The sequence below is a fragment of the Prionailurus bengalensis genome, chromosome C2 (assembly GCF_016509475.1).
Source record: "Prionailurus bengalensis isolate Pbe53 chromosome C2, Fcat_Pben_1.1_paternal_pri, whole genome shotgun sequence".
Classification (NCBI taxonomy): Eukaryota; Metazoa; Chordata; class Mammalia; order Carnivora; family Felidae; genus Prionailurus; species Prionailurus bengalensis.
The window spans coordinates 152429297-152439581 of NC_057350.1; the positions used below are offsets into that span (position 1 = coordinate 152429297).

A 10285-nucleotide genomic window follows, 5' to 3' on the forward strand; every position below is an offset into this window, starting at 1 on the left:
AAACACAGCGGCTACAGCCGCCATCTTGAGAGTCCCTCACCTCTGGAAGAAGCCCAGCCTTGGGAATGGATGTGATGAGTAGGAACTGAGCAAGAAGCCAGGCCAGGGAAGGCTCCCAGGAGGGGTAGTGGGCCTACCTTCACACTTCAGGGAGAGGGGCAAGGGAAGAAGGAACAACAGAGGCAGCCAGAGAGGTGGGAGGAGTAGCAGCCTCTTAGAAGAGAAATTTCCAAATTTGCAGAGGAGATGGGCAACAGTTCTCAAAGAAACCCTTGGTGCAAACAGGCGTTTTTAGAACAATGAGAAACTGAAGTTGATTTTTAGGGTCTGATTCATTGTAAAATCCTTAAAGACGTGCCAAATCCTTACCCAAACCCTACACAATGTGGCAAAAAGTTCAGCCCAGGGTTGGAAATAAAGAAACACTGCAAGACTAACCTGTAGGAGTCATTTCTTTTCACTCCTGGCACATGGAGACAATGTTATCCGGCTTTTCACAGTCAACCCAGACACACACCCCCCCCCCCCAATTCCTCCAGCTTTCTGGAATCCTCTTTTCCCAAAAGGGTCAGGTATTCAACACAAACAGCAGAAAATCTAGCACTTGCCCCAGATTTTTAAGAATGACTGGCATGGGGTAAAAGGGGGACTTAAAATCTCTTGTGACTCTGAGTCCCCGCTCTGACTGAGCTCTCAATTCCTACCCACCTGACGAGATACCTTGGCCCACCCCATGCCTGTCCAGACCCGCACCCAGCCATTTCTTCCCCCAGCACATCAAGGGAAATTTTTTACATTCTCATTCCATGACATTTCTCACCCTCTGCCTTCCCTAACCATGTCCAGCAGGGGGCAGCCTCACCTCCTGCTACCCTCCGTGTGTGACTCCCTAAAGGAAAAGAGGTTCTCTTCCGTGGAACCTTGACATTCTTCCAGGGCAACCAGCTGAAAATCCACCCCTCCCCCCCCTTTACCTTAGTATAATATTTATAGTCTGTGGAAAGGCTCTGGCTACTATTTCCCCTCGTAGTGGAAATGCAGCGTTTAGCTGGGGTGCGTGATTAATTGCATATGCGCACTGCCTCTCCAACTCTGCCCGCACCATGTTCCAGTTCAGGAATGTTGAACCCCACACGCTAAGCAGCAGCAATACACACGCGAGTCACTCTTTCCCAACACTCCAGGCTTACTAGTATATTAGTTATAACCACAAATAACAGCACAGGAAAGAACTCGCATTTACTGAGCACCCATTGTATGGTGGTTGCTTTCTATACTTTACCTCCTTTTATAACGTGGGCATTATCACCAACAAACTAAAGACGGAAGAAGCTAAAAATCATGACCAACTTCATAAAGCCAGAAAGAAATAGACAGGGGATATGAATCCATGTCTGTGTGACCCCAACATCCCTGTCCTTTGACGAGGTCCAACACTATCCGTGCCTTGCTGTGCTCAACCCTCCTCTCCCCCAAAAGACTGGACCTTGGGGGGCTGGAAATGGGCCAGAGAATGGGATAAGGCTGCATAGATGCAAGGGTCTGTGTCTTGGGGTGAGAAAGACTGTAAGTTGGGAAAACAGCTCACCGAAGAAGGAAGGATAGAGACTGGGCTTGGGGACATCACACAATATGGCGGCCTAGACCTCCCTGCCAGAGCAAGAAACACATGATGGGGCACTGGGATGTAAACCCCTAGTGTCTTGAAAACAGTGTGTCCCACGGGTGCTTCCTCTGCCCTTCCCCAATTGGCCCTTAATGGGTTTTAAAATCTACATTTACTGTTGAAAATTAGAAAACTTGGATGGATAAAAATAACAAAAATCCCATAGTTAACCACTTACAAAATATTTGGACATTTTTTCATTTGGTAATATTTAGAGATAAATATATAGTTAATAAAAAGCAGGACCATACCTTACATACTCTTCAGATTTATATACTTGGAAAATCATCCATTTTAAGTTTTACAGATATACACATTATTTATAGTATTCTTATGCTTTTTAAATCTGTGATAAATTTTATAGTTACAGCCCCCTTTATAGTTCATATCATTTATTTGCATCTTGTCTCATTTTTCTTAATTCATCCTGCCAGTAGTTTTCCTATTATATTATTCTTCTCAAAAACAAGCTCTTGGTTTTCTTGCTTGTCTTTGCTCTTTTTAATTTTTTTCTAGTTCATTAATTTCTGTAGGGATTTATTATTTTCTTCAATTTTTTTCTAGGTTTATGTCCTTGGGTCTTTTTTTTTCTATATTCTTTTTGTTTTTAATGTTTATTTATTTTTAAGTAATCCCTACACCCATCATGGGGCTCAAACTCACGACCCTGAGATCAAGAGCCACATGCTGTTCTGACTGAGCCCACCAGGCACCCCTCTCTATTCTTGAGTCACACATTTCTCACATAGGCTTTTACGGCTACAACTTTTCCAGTAAGTACAACTTTAGCTGGATACCACGAGTATTACCTTAAGCCATTTTCACTTCATTTTAAATATGACTGAGTTCTTTGATTCATCCATTGTTTTTAAAAATCTGTCGCAAAATTTCCAAGTGTGCATTGACTTCTAATTTTAATGCATTCTAGTCAGGGAAAGTGGTCTGTATGATAATGACTCTTTGATAATTGTTGAGATTTGCTTTATGACCTCGTTCATAGTCAGTATTTTTAAATGTGCTTGAAAGGATGGTCTTTTCCAGAACAATTTGGAATTATCTAGGCTTGGGCACAGCAGCCATATTGGACCATGGCTCAGCCCGACAAGGAAGCCATGTTGAGGAACACAAAGCCTGAAGGACCCTGAGTCTGAGGACCGTGAAGCTGCTGTTCTAGGCCTGACTCTCAAACACTGAACATCTTTTACATGAGAGACAGACAAAGTTGCATCTCCTTTAAACCACTATTATTTCAGTTGCAAGCGTGTACAATTCAAATTAAAATGCTCAGTTTCCTCATCTAAAAGAGGGTGTCTTCGTCCGTGTAGGCTACCATAACAAGATACTATATATAAACTGGGTGGTGTACAAACAACAAAAAATTATTTCTCAAAGTTCTGGAGGTTGGGGAGTCCAAGATCAAGGTGCCAGCAGATTCCGTGTCTAGCGAGAAGCCCCCTCCTGGTTCAGAAGTGGCATTTTTCTTGCTGCGTCCTCATGTACCGGAATGAGCAAGGGAGCTCTCTGGGGTCTCTTGTATGAGGACTCAAACTCCATTCATTAGGGCTCCAACTCTCATGAAGGTCTTCCCAAAGGTCTACTCCTAACACAATCACATTGGAGATTAGATTTCAACATATGAATGTGGGGGGACACAAACATTCAGTCCGTAACTGGAGGGAAGAACAAATAATAATAATGCTTAAGAGATGCCTGGCCGGCTCAGTCAGTAGAGCCTGTGACTCTTGATCTCAGGGTGGTGAGGTTAAGCCCCACGTTGGGCATGGAGCCTACATAAAAAGTTTTTTTAAAATAATGCTTAAATCAGCAGCCCTTTGAAGATAATAAATAGGAAGAGAAACTAGCACTGTACCTAATGCAAATAATTTGCTTAATAAGTTCCATTTCCCTCTCCCGAGAATTCCTTCGAATGGTCTAATTCTACGACTTTGTCAGACACATTCTCTAAGAATCTCAATGTGTATCTCTGATGACATTTAATCCAAACATGAATTACAAAGCCTTGTCTCAAGGCTTTCCAGATGTTTCCACATACTCTAAAACTAAAGAGGAGGGAGTGCTTGAGTGGATCAGTTGGTTGAGCATCCGTCTTTGGCTCAGGTCATGATCTCCCAGTTCATGGCTTTGCACTGGCAGTGGGATTCTCTGTGTCCCTCTCCCCTTGCCCCTCCCCTGCTTATGCTTTCTCTCTCTATATCTCTCAAAAATGAATAAACATTAAAATTTTTTTAAAAAGAATAAAAGAGGAGGGAAAGTAAGGCAGGTATTTGAAGAAGAAGAAAAAGGAAATGAAGGAGAGAAACCAAATAGAGGGGAACAAGAACACCCCCCCGCCACTATTTATTGACTACCTGCTATGTCCCAGATGCTTTATAGCCATCATTTCTAATTTCCAAAGTAACCCTTCTAGCTAGTCCCTACTTAACCCATATTAGAGATGAAGAAATCAAGGCCTGAAGAAGTAAGCTCTCCAAGATCATATAATACTACTACTAATAAAATGGCAAACTCATTTCTGTCCATTTGACTAGTTGACTGCCCAATATCCACTCTTCCCTTCAGTAAGAAACCTGGATTTTGTTTGGCACCCTAATAATGTCGAGTTAAGTACATACAACTGTGTGATCACACTGTAGCCAATGAGATATAGACAAAAGTCCATGAAGAACGTGACCTTTCTTTAATAATAGGCTTTATTCAAGAAGGGACTGCCCCCTGGTGAATGCATTCAGCCCAACTCAGCTGTTCCCCCGTTCCCAAGTGGTAAGATTATTTCAAGCCCTTGGACCTTGGTCCATAGGGCTCCTTCCCACTGCTTCCTACCCACCCAACAATTACACAGCAAAACACCTCCATCATCTTTGCTCAAAAGCAAGTCACTCCTTCAAAACTTTCCAGAGCCTTCCCTTCCCCCAAAGAGAAATGATAGCCTCTCCCTCTTTCCAGCGCCAACTTTGTGTGCTATACATAACTTTAAGAAAGCATCTGGAAATTTTGTTATGCCTGCTTCACCACCTCTTTAAATTTTCTGTCCTTGGAGGCTTGTTCAATGCCTGATTCAGAACAGGTGTTCAGTTGATACTTGATTAAAATGAGAGAATGAATAAGGACATTTCTCACAAGTGCTTCCTGTCCCCCGATGCTCTTTAGCAGTCCCCTCGTCCCCGCAGGGACCTCTGCTCTGGCTCAGGCAACAGAATCTGTTCGATGAGAAGGGCAACACAGGAAGGGACCTTTCCACCTGACCTTGAAAGTTATAAAATTGGGCTCTTTAGAAAGAGCATTTCCAAAGACTCTGTGAACCTGCTACATCTTTTCTTAATTCATGCAAATTAATTAGCAAGCTTTAGTCAACACATTTAATTACACATCTTAGAGATGGCACTAGCATCTCTGTATTTAAACATGTGTTTAAACATGGCTTCACTTTTCCCTAAGGGGACTGCAGGTGGCTACTAGGACCTTAAATGTAAGATGGATTTTCTTGGATGGAGCTAGAGTGCATTATGCTAAGCAAAATAAGTCAATCAGAGAAAGACAAATACTCTATGATTTCACTCATATGTGGAATTTAAGAAACAAAACAGATGAACACATAGGAAGGTGGGGCGGGGGGAGAGAAGAGAGGGGAACAAACCACAAGAGACTCTTAACGATAGCGAACAAGCAGGGTTGCTGGACGGAGACGGGTGGGTGATGGGCTAGATGGGTGATGGGTACAAAAGGAGGGCACTTGTGATGAGCACTGAGAGTTGTATGCAAGTGATGAATCACTGAATTCTACTCCTGAAGCCAATATTGCTCTGTATGTTAACTAAAATTTAAATTTAAAACATAGATTCAAAAACTAAAATGGATTTCCGGGGCGCCTGGGTGGCTCAGTCGGTTAAGCATCTGACTTCAGCTCAGGTCATGATCTCGCAGTTCGTGAGTTCGAGCCCCGCGTCGGGGTCTGTGCTGATGGCTCGGAACCTGGAGCCCGCTTCACATTCTTTGTCTCCCTCTCTCTCTGTGCCTCCCCTGTTCGTGCTCTGTCTCTCTCTCTCTCTCTCTCTCTCTCAAAAATAAACATTAAAAAAAAATTTAGTACTTAAAAAATTAATAAATAAATAAAATGGATTTTCTTCCTCCCATCCATCTGCCCTTCCTACCATGTTTTCTTAAAAGAGAATTGTAGGTATTTAATAGAAGTGGAATGTCGCCCTTGTCCCGGGCCGTCCCTCTGGCAAGGAAAGACAATGCAAGTAGTGAGCTGATGTGGCAGCACAGGAAGTCAAATGTGGAAATGGGTGCAGGCTCTGTGAAGTGAAGAGTGGACACAGATCAGCACTTGGGAAACACACTAGCCCTTCAGTTCTTAGCAGTCAGATCCTCAGAGCCATGAGCAAAGGCCTGCACTTATCTTGTTTAAGGAACTCAACGTGCGAAGCACAGGAAGCAAGCCTTCACCCCAATCGTCTAGGGCAGGAAGCCCATGTGAGAACAATATTCTGGCTTCAGATATCAAGACTCCAAAAGGGAGACAATGATCCGTCCCGAGGACTTAATGTGTCATATGGATTAAGGAATGGGATGTTTAATATGCGCTTAAAATTTTTTCATTAAAAAATGAAGCAAGAAATTCTTCATTTATTTAAAATCAGCTCTGTTGTATCCCCCAGAAAGGACTTTTTTCATCTCACTATAATGGCATAATTGGTGTAGCTGTATTGGCTGGGAAAGAAGAGAGAAAACTAACTTCTGAATTCATTCCACCGTGATCACTTCTGGCATAAATTATCTCTTCCTAGTAAGTGGTCGGTTAAAGTTCAGCTCCCGGGCAGAACTATTCTCCACCTCCCTCTGATCCTTCTCATGGTGGATAAGGGTACAGGGAGGCTGACGGTCCTCATGGCGGCGAGGGAAGGGGTGGCTGGTCTGGGTAGTGTCCTCGTCTGCTGGCCATGGGGTGCCATAGCATTAATACAAGTTACTGCTGATCCCACCAAGCCACTGCTCATCAGCGTCCCTGCTCAGTAACCCCCTGTTATGGTCGAGCTGAACAGGTGGACCTCTCAGCTTCTCCATGTCTACTCAGGGTAACTCCTGGTTCCCATGCATGAGCTACAGATGGGGAACGGAGAACCCTATCTTGGGGCCATTGGCCTAGACAGCTCCCCAGCCAAACTTGCGCACTCACTCATGGGCCACACTGGACGTGGCTGACGGCAGGCCTCTCCCAGGGACTTGAAGCCTCTCCTCACTGTTCCTGTGTGTCAGTAGGACCTCCCCATCCCCACCCCCACACACCCCACACGCATACACACAATTTCACACCTATCTGGACCTTTCTACGACACCCTACCACGTCCCCTGCTATGATTCTCAGGCTTCATCTGGAGAAAAGACAGAACATGAATCCTTGTTCCTTAACTTTCCCTCTCTCCCCCAACCTTGAATGAGCTTCACAAGGTGAGGAGTTCCTGCAGAAATTTGCAAAGTGGAGAAGGCTTAAGCAAATAAGGACATATTCTTCCTAGACCTTTTCTTTCCTTTACTCAACTCCTCCTGATACATGGTTATAGATTCTCATTAAATCCCTCCCTGCCACCCTCTCTGCCTTCAAGCAATTAGGAAATCGGTAAGGAAGAGATAGAAAGTACCAGCAATTGTACTTCTCATAGACTAGTTTCGAGAACAAGATGAAATGTCTGGTATTTTTTTCTTAATTTTGTTTAACTTTTATTCATTTTTAGAGAGAGCATGAATGAGGGAGGAGCAGAGAGAGAGAGACAGAGAGACAGAGAGAATCTGAAGCAGGCTCCAGGCTCTGAGCTGTCAGCACAGAGCCCGACGTGAGGCCCGAATCCACAGACCATGAGATCATGACCTGAGCCAAAGTCAGACGCTGAAACGACTGAGCCACCCAGGCGCCCCTGAAATGTCTGGTGTTTAAAATACTAGGGGCACCTGGGTGACTCAGTCCATTAAACGTCCGACTTCGGCTCAGGCCATGATCTCACGGTTCATGGGTTTGAGCTCCACATCACATTCTGCACTGACTACTTGGATATCTCTCTTCCCCTCTCTCTCTCTCTGTCCTTCCCTGGCTCACACACTCTCTCTCTCTCTCTCTTTCTCTCTCTCAAAAATAAGTAAAAATAAAAACGTTAAAAAAAATAAATAAAAATAAAATAAAATACTAAATTAGGGGCACCTGGCTGGCTCAGTCAGTGGAGTATCGTGACGCTTCAGGGTTGTGAGTTTGAGCCCCACATTGGGTGTAGAGATTAATTAAAAATAAAATCTTAAAAACAAATAAAATAAAATAAAATACTAAATTATTTATAAATCTTGAATGAATTTCTGTTAAACTTACCTCCACTTTACAATTTAACATTTTCTCTGAAAAGCAAAGCCCTTGAGAGCAATAAACTCTTTTAACCTTTCATTCCTTGAGAGGAGACAGACATAAAATACATTTTCAGTAATAATGTAAGAATATGGAGGGAAAAATTGTAAATGGGTTTTTACTTACTGGGAGGGACATTCTCTGGGGACAATGGTAGGAAAACCCCCAGCTTCATTCCTGCATATTCCCCCAGAAACAGGGGACGGTCTTTCAAGAAGTTGTCAGAACAGAAAAAGGACAGCATTCATTATTCTAGACATTTCTTAAAATCAGGCTGGCTTTTTTTTTTTTTTAATCAGGCTAGCTTATTAGAAAGAGAAGGGAGGCAAGGGGATTTCCTAGCGTTTTTGTGCAAATACAGTGGAATCGGTCACACTCTGATTTTTGTTGAATTATTAATATTTTATAATTGATTAATCATGGAATTATTCATTGGCCATTTGAAGATTGACTGAATATTAGGCAGCCCTTTCACAAGGTGAAAGAGATTATACTGACATAGAAAACATGTCCAAAATATCCAGTGAAGGCCACAGGAAGCTAGATTCTTTATTGCATGGCATTGACTCAGGGCACCCAGCCAGCCCAACTAAAACCAGCTGACGATCTATATGATAGTCTCTCAGTTACCCCCGGACACCTCCGAAGCTAACAGCCTCAGTAGGGGCTGGGACAAGAACCAGGGGGCCCTCAGCAAGGTGGCTGCACACTCAGACCCTGCCTTTATTTATTTTTTAAGATTTTATTTTTTAGTAACCTCTACACCCAACGTGGGGCTTGAACTCACAACCCCATGATCAAGAGTCACATGCTTTTCCAAATGAGCCAGCCAACCACCCCGCAGACCCCGTCTTGAAGAGATGAGATACTGGTCCTCTGGAGACCTCAAGCAATCTTGGGCAAATCTTCAAGCTGGCGAGTTCCCTCTGACGTGTAGGAGGGGCTTTTAGAACAGTTTGTGACCACAGTGGACTCCAACGACAGAGGGGGCCAGGTGACATCAGGCTGCCACATGTAAAAATTATACACAGCAAAAGACCCGAAGTAAATGTGGCCAAACACAACACCACCTCTCAGCCATCCATTCGAACATTTACTGAATGCTGAAGTGCTGAGGCGAACAAGACAGAGAAGGTCTGGGTGCCCATAGAGCACAGGGGACAGGGACGAAGACTGGCCAGCCCATCTCATGAACAAGATAGCACATGTATGACTGCAGCGTAATGAGGGCTCTGAAGGAAAGGAGTGGGATACTAAAAGACAATACAGCAGCGAGACCACTTTAGACTCAGGGGCTAAGGCGGGGCTCCTGAAGGAGAGATCATCTGTCTGAGATCTGAAGGATAAGTGGGAGCCAGAGGAGGACAGAGCTCCAGACAGAGGTCCCGAGACTTGATGTGCTGGAGAAAACAGAGAAAGGAGATGGCTGGAGCGTTGCGAGGCTTCAGGGGGAGGCGCGGGGAGGCCATGAAGGGCCTTGAAGGTGAGATAAAGAATAGGAAGAATGGAAGGCATTGAAAGATCTTGACTAGAAGAGGTAAGTCTTCCTGTTTACGTTCCGTGAAGATCCCTCGGGCTTCCTGCAATGTAGACTGGAGGCAAGGGGGAGTGGAAGCAAGGAGACCAATGACAGAGGACAGGGACTTCAGCCAGGGCAGGGGAGCAGAGGTGGATCTTGGAGGCAAAACCAATAGGACTTGAGGACGGGTCAGATGTGGGGTTCGTTGGCGGTCACCCTTGCCATGCCTATGACTTGAGCGAATGCCCAGTGGAACCATTTACTGAGGTGAGGAAAGCCGCGGGGGAGCGGGGTAAGGGTACCGTTGTGAACCCTCATTTATTCAACATACCAACTGAGTGCCTACTGTGCCCCAAACATGTTAAATCGGAGATGCTTATGAGGATCTAGGGGTGATGATGACACACAGCAGACTAGAAGGATTGGCAGATGCCTCGAAATTGTTAAGGATCAGAGCCTAACTAGTTTCCTACAAGTGAACGGTCTGGTTGTTTCCCATCTGTTATTATTGCAAATGGTGCTGTAGTGAAGAAAGCGATACACCCTTCATTTCCCACGTGTGCAAATACCCGAGGGGTGAACCGCTAACAGTGGGATCACTGACTCAGGGAAGGCTACGCATTTGTAATTCTAAAGACTTGGATGGATTTTTTTCCAACTTGCTCCCCATGGGATTTGTACGAATTACTAT

General features: G+C 44.3%; 1 protein-coding gene across 3 annotated transcripts in view; it reads right to left on the minus strand.

Moving 5' to 3' along the window:
• Nucleotides 1-10285, minus strand: part of LOC122492130 (myelin associated oligodendrocyte basic protein) — a 49047-nt gene that overhangs the window by 25956 nt on the left and 12806 nt on the right. The window lies entirely within an intron of this gene.